The sequence below is a fragment of the Triticum urartu genome, chromosome 7 (assembly GCF_003073215.2).
Source record: "Triticum urartu cultivar G1812 chromosome 7, Tu2.1, whole genome shotgun sequence".
NCBI classification, from domain to species: domain Eukaryota; kingdom Viridiplantae; phylum Streptophyta; class Magnoliopsida; order Poales; family Poaceae; genus Triticum; species Triticum urartu.
Window position 1 is genome coordinate 709,062,334 of NC_053028.1, and position 6,000 is coordinate 709,068,333.

The 6,000-nt window shown below is 49.2% G+C and overlaps 1 pseudogene; it reads left to right on the plus strand.

The window, feature by feature from the left end:
* Positions 1 to 5,059, plus strand: part of LOC125519553 — a 50,988-nt pseudogene extending 45,929 nt beyond the window's left edge.
* Positions 5,060 to 6,000: the final 941 nt, after the last annotated feature.

The window sequence follows — 6,000 nt, forward strand, 5'->3', positions numbered from 1 at the left end:
ATCAACCGTCCAACAGTGACATCGACACAATCCTACAAATGCAGGCTGACAACGCCCGTTGTTTCATGACTCCCACGATAGACGGCGGCTTCATCCACGCTCCGGTCCCTTGAGTCGAGTCGAAAGCAGTGATGCTGTGTCTAGTTCTGAAACATCGATTGGCTCATGTTGTAATTAAACTTTAATGAACTTGTAGTATGTCTCTTTGGTTTCGAGAGTCGTTCAACTTAGATGTAATCGATGCTATTAATGTCTTGCTTTTCTCTTCCGATCGTTCTGTTGCATACTTATATATTGCTTATGTATTGTCTGTGAATTGGTACTAACGTTTCGTTTGGCTACTGCATAGCGATGCCGTGGTATGTCGTGTACAAGGGTAAGGTTCCCGGAGTCTACGACGACTGGGAGGAGTGTCGGAGACAGGTTCACCGATTCAGCGGTAACAGTTACAAAGGGTACGCCACTAGGGCCGAGGCCGAATCTAGATACGCCCGCTATCTAGCGGGAGAGGGGAGGGAGCATTGGAGGAACCGGATGAAGACGAGTTTCATCGTGATGATGCTCATCGTGATGACCGCAGCTCTCTTCTATGTGATGGTAGTTTAGATGATCGATATCGACTTGTAATGTGAAGACAAACTCGCGGTCTCGAGACTTGTAATATAATGTTCTATCTTTGTTCGGTCTTTTCAATTCGGAGACTAATATGATGAATTGTATTCGGAGACTAAAATGATGAATTGTATTCAAAGACTAATCTTCTATTGTATTCGATGAATCTGTTGTTGATGTGTGCTGTCTATATTTTGTCCAATTATACATTTTGTAACCTGTGCAAAAAACAGAAAATTAAAAAAAACCTAATATTCATACTAATGGCGCATCACATCATAGTGCGCCATTAGTATGCTAAAGGATACTAATGGCGCATCATTAAACAGTGCGCCATTAGTATGCCGAAGTTACTAATGGCGCATCCTGTTGTTGTGCGCCATTAGTATGCCAAAGCACCTGGGTATACATGGCCCCCTGGGAGGCATACTAATGGCGCACTGTTGTATATACTAATGGCGCATCTGGGGTGCGCCATTACTATACCAGATACTAATGGTGCACCAGTGGTGCGCCATTAGTAAAATATACAAATGGCGTGGCACTAATGGCGCACCACTAATGCGCCATTAATGGCCAAATTAGGTGCGCCATTAGTAGGCCTTTTCCTAGTAGTGAGTGAACCCTCGTACTCCTCTCCGCGCGGGCTTCCACTGCTGCGTCTTTCCCGGCTCCGCGTCGTCCCCTTCCTAGGCCTCGCCGTCGTCCAGACCACCGCCCTGGTGCTCTCGGCGCGGCGTGGTCAACGTGGTCAACTACCGACTTCCATCGGAAGAGTACTATACGTGGAGAGGCTGACAGCTGGGTCCAGGCGGCCGGAAGGAAGTGCCTCCTTATTACGCGCAAAATAATTATTCCTCCACCTTACAGCAGGGACCCACCGGACAGGCCACCTTATTTCGCGAAAAAAACGTTTCCCCCCTGACTGCTCGGACCCATCGGACGGGGCAGTGTATTTCACGAAAAAAACGTTCCCCCCGCTGTCATCTCGGACCCACCGGAAGTGCCTCCTTATTACGCACAAAAAAATGAATACTCCCCCTGGTAGCTGGGACCCACCATGGTGGGAGGCTGACTTGTGGGCCTACTAAGTTGACTGGGACGGCGGCCTTTGTCAACTTTAGTCAATATGAACGATTCTAGCTCCAGTGACCGTACGATGTCCATCCAACGATCGTAGTGCTTCTTCAACCTCTGGTCTTCTTGCTCCATCCGCCCAAAGCAGCGCCGGTCGTGCCGCATGCTCCTGCCTCCCGTGGCCGGCTGTGCTGCCGTGGAGGCCTCACCGCCCCCTACTATTCCCACCGCTGGCCAGGCCCTGCGGCGATGGCAGCCTCACACCGCAGCCGAACCAGTGAACCCTCGTACTCCTCTTCGCGTGGGCTTCCACTTCCGCGTCTTCCCCAGCTCCCTGTCGTCCCCTTCCTAGGCCTCGCCGTCGTCCAACGCCCTGGTGCTCTCGGCGCGGCGTGGTCAACGTGGTCAAGGAACGACTTCCATCGGACGTGGACTGTACGTGGAGAGGCTGACAGCTGGGTCCACGGCCGCAGCAAGGAAGTGCCTCCTTATTACATGCAAAATAATTAATCCTCCACCTGACAGTGGGGACCCACCGGACGGGCCACTGTATTTCGCGAAAACAACGTTTCCCCCCTGACTGCTGGGACCCATCAGCTACACCTTCGCACGCAAGGAAGTGCGTCCGGGCAAAAAAAAAACAAAACGATTCGCCCCCCTGAGTGCTGGGACCCACCAGCTACATCTTCGCACGCAAGGAAGTGCCTGACAGTCGGGACCCACCTAGTCAAAGCGTACATAGCGTTGTCATTCTAGTCGCGAACGTGTACGTACATATATACTGGTCGATGTAGAGGCGTGCACATGTCGTAGTAGAGGTGCACACGTAGCATGTACACGTACGTACAGCGGCCAGGGTGCAAGAAAGAAAATACGGCCACGTATGTGTACATACGGGCGGGGTCTCGAACGCCTACTAGCGCATACGTATGGCCAGGGCTCGTGTACATGGCTGGGTCGGAACGGAGAAACAGCGTCGTTGTCGTGTTCATGGGGAGGCAACGGTATGCGTCGTGTTCATCGGGAGGGCTTGGACGGAACAGGCGATGAAAACGAGGCATGGCGTACTGCAGAACGGAGGAAACGGCCTTGTGTTCGACCGGCCACGTTCGAAACGAGATCCTGTTCATTGGGAGGGGTCTGGCGTACCGCAAAACGGAGGAAACGGACCTCCTACGGTCGAAACGGGGGTCCTGTTGATCTGGAGGGGTGTGGCGTACCGCAAAACGGACGAAACGGACTTGTGTTGGAGCGCTACGGTCTAAACGGGGGTCCTGTTCATCGGGAGGGGTGTGGCGTACCGCAAAATGGGACTCCACGGGATACTGTTCATCTCCATCGTCGACCCCCTCCAGCCTCCACGAGCTACTGTTCATCCACCGTCGACCTCCTCCAGCCTCCACCTGCGACTATTCATCCACGGGCTCCTCTTCATCCAGCCTCCACCGCACGCTACTCCATCGGCTACTGTTCAACCACCCCTCTCCACGGGCTCCTGTTCAACCACCCCTCCACGGGCTACTGTTCATCCTGCCCTCCACCGTCTACTGTTCATCCAGCCCTCCACGGGGTGGTCCTGTTCATCCAGCCCTCCGCGGGGTCCTGTTCATCCAGCCCCAACCGGCTCGATCGATCGGGGTCCTGTTCATCCAGAGGCAACACCACGGGGTCCTGTTCATCCACCCCCACCGGAAACTATTCATCCAACCCCCCTCCCCCCACAACGCTCACTGTTCATCCAGGGGCAGCATCGATCGGATTCAGTTAGCAGCAGTAGCGAAGGAATCACTCGATCGGGTTCAGTTAACAGCCATCGATCGATCGCTCGGGTTCAGTAACGCGTAGCCTGCAGTGCAATCGCTCGGGCTCAGTTAGAGCCCAACGCCTCGCTCGGGTTCAGTTAGAGCCAACGCCTCGCACACACGCGCGTACGTGTACGAGAGAAACACGCATCGCTCGGCCCCCAACCTCCCACCGTAACAGGAACTCCCCGAAATTTTCCTCCCCCTCGCTTCTACCACGGTCTTTTCCGTCATGGACGGCCCAAAGAATGTCATGCAGCTCCATCTCCGGCCCGCCTAGGACGAAAAGCCCATTTTCTGTCATGATTTTTGTCATAGAAGTAGGAGTCCACCACATCTATGATGATACCGGGTTTTGTCACAATTATCATCATAGAATTGTCATATGTATGACAAAAAAAAATTCGTTCGGCCCAAAATGTCACGGATGTGTCTTTTTTTTGTAGTGAAAGATTGGATTATTTTAGGTCCAGGTTTTTTCGGCAAGGAGATGGTGAAAAGAAAAAATATAGACTGGCCAAATGGAGTGTGGTTTGTTGGCCGAAAGACCAGGGAGGCCTCGGTATTCATGACCTGCAGGTCAAGAATGAGGCCCTACTTAGTAAATGGTTGTTCAAACTTCTTACTGAGAAGGGTGTTTGGCAAACCATGCTGCGCAATAAGTATATAGGCCAAAAGGCAGTGTCTCGGGTATATTGGAAACCTGGAGAGTCACACTTTTGGGCCGGCCTAATGGCGGCAAAGAAACATCTCTTTCGCTTTGGGTCTTTTGCGATAAAGGACGGTTCAGAGATTCGTTTTTGGGAAGACATCTGGCTAGGCAATGCTAGCCTCCGAGAACAATAGCCAGCCTTATACAACATTGCATGCGATAAGAATAATACTATTGCGTAAGTGCTCAGCTCATCCCCGCCAAATATTTTGTTCAGGCGGGATTTGATTGGCACCCGACTTATGTCACGGAATAATCTATTGTCCTGTCTGGATTCGATTATCCTGACACAAGGTCGTGATGTGTTTCGCTGGAACCTTACTACATCGGGGTCTTTCACAGTAAACTCTATGTAGGTACCACTTAAAGTCAAAATATTCATGTGGTATCTCCGTAGGGGAGTTGTGCTAACAAAAGACAACCTCACACGACGCAACTGGTCGGGAAGTAAGAAGTGTTGTTTTTGTACTCATGACGAGACAATTAAACACCTCTTTTTTCGCTGTAAGTTTGTGCGTTCTACGTGGTCAGCCATCCAAATAGCGTCAAATTTGTATCCGCCCACAAGTGTTGCCAATATTTTTGGTCATTGGCTGGACGATATTTCAAATGCATACAAAACGCTAATAAGGGTGGGAGCGTATGCCTTACTATGGTCGCTTTGGCTATGTAGAAATGATGTTGTTTTTAATGACAAAACTGTTTCTTCTTTGCAGGTTATTTCCCGTTATACGCACTCGCTTCGTACGTGGTGTACGCTACAACGAGCGGAGTACCAACCGCTATTCAAGGCGGTGTGTACGCTATTGAAGCAGGTGGCTATGGAGGTTTTTACCCAACATGGATGGCAGCATAATCTCCGACTCGGTCCACCATCTCTTTCGACATAGGCATAGTGTCGGTCTATGGACTCTACTGTTGCCGAATTGTCGGTCTTTTATCTTTCTGTTAATCGGACTACTGGTGTTTGGCTGTGTGCATCCTAGTTATGCAAAGGCCGGGTGATACTCTTAGTGCTTTGTATCACTTTGATACTACATTTTGAGATAATAAAAGCGCCCTTTATCGAAAAAATATAAATAGTAAGCTGAAATCAGGTGGCGCGCAACAGTCCATAACCCCTCTTAGCTCATTGCAGTTACACGATTTATATATTAATATTTCATTACCTTCTTCAATGAAAACTTGTATTCTCTTGTAGGTTGTTAGTCTGGAATATGTATTAGAGTCAGTAAGATGTGTGGCGCAGGCGGACCTCAAACTTGATGGATCCTTTGCTGATATGATTCTTATTCCAGATACTTGGTTCCAAATAAAATACGAACTTCTGCACCTTTTATATTGACAAATCCTGGGCAGTTAAATTTCTGTGATGGTGGTGCTTTATTTTCTGCACGGAAATCAGAAGAGGAACATGCTCAGTCTGAGGCACATAAATTTTCAGTCGTAGTTCCTACAATTCATCCCAGCATAACAGTTACGAATATGTATTCACTAACTGGGCGAGAGCATCCAAGTATTTCACTGAATGTACGGTTTTATGTGGATTCTTGGCATTTTACTCTACTTAACTTAACTGCAACATTTTTACCAGATCATATATTCATGTTTTTTGGTAGAAATTTTGTGCTAGGAAAATTGTCGCACCTCTGATATCAGGGAATATGAAATGGCCTTTGACTGGTGGGGCTCCTAGTGAAATGTCACTGAAGGAAGATCATGTAGTTGAAAGAATATATATTGCAGGCTATCAAGATGGTTCTGTTAGAATATGTGATACAACTTTTCCTATTCTGA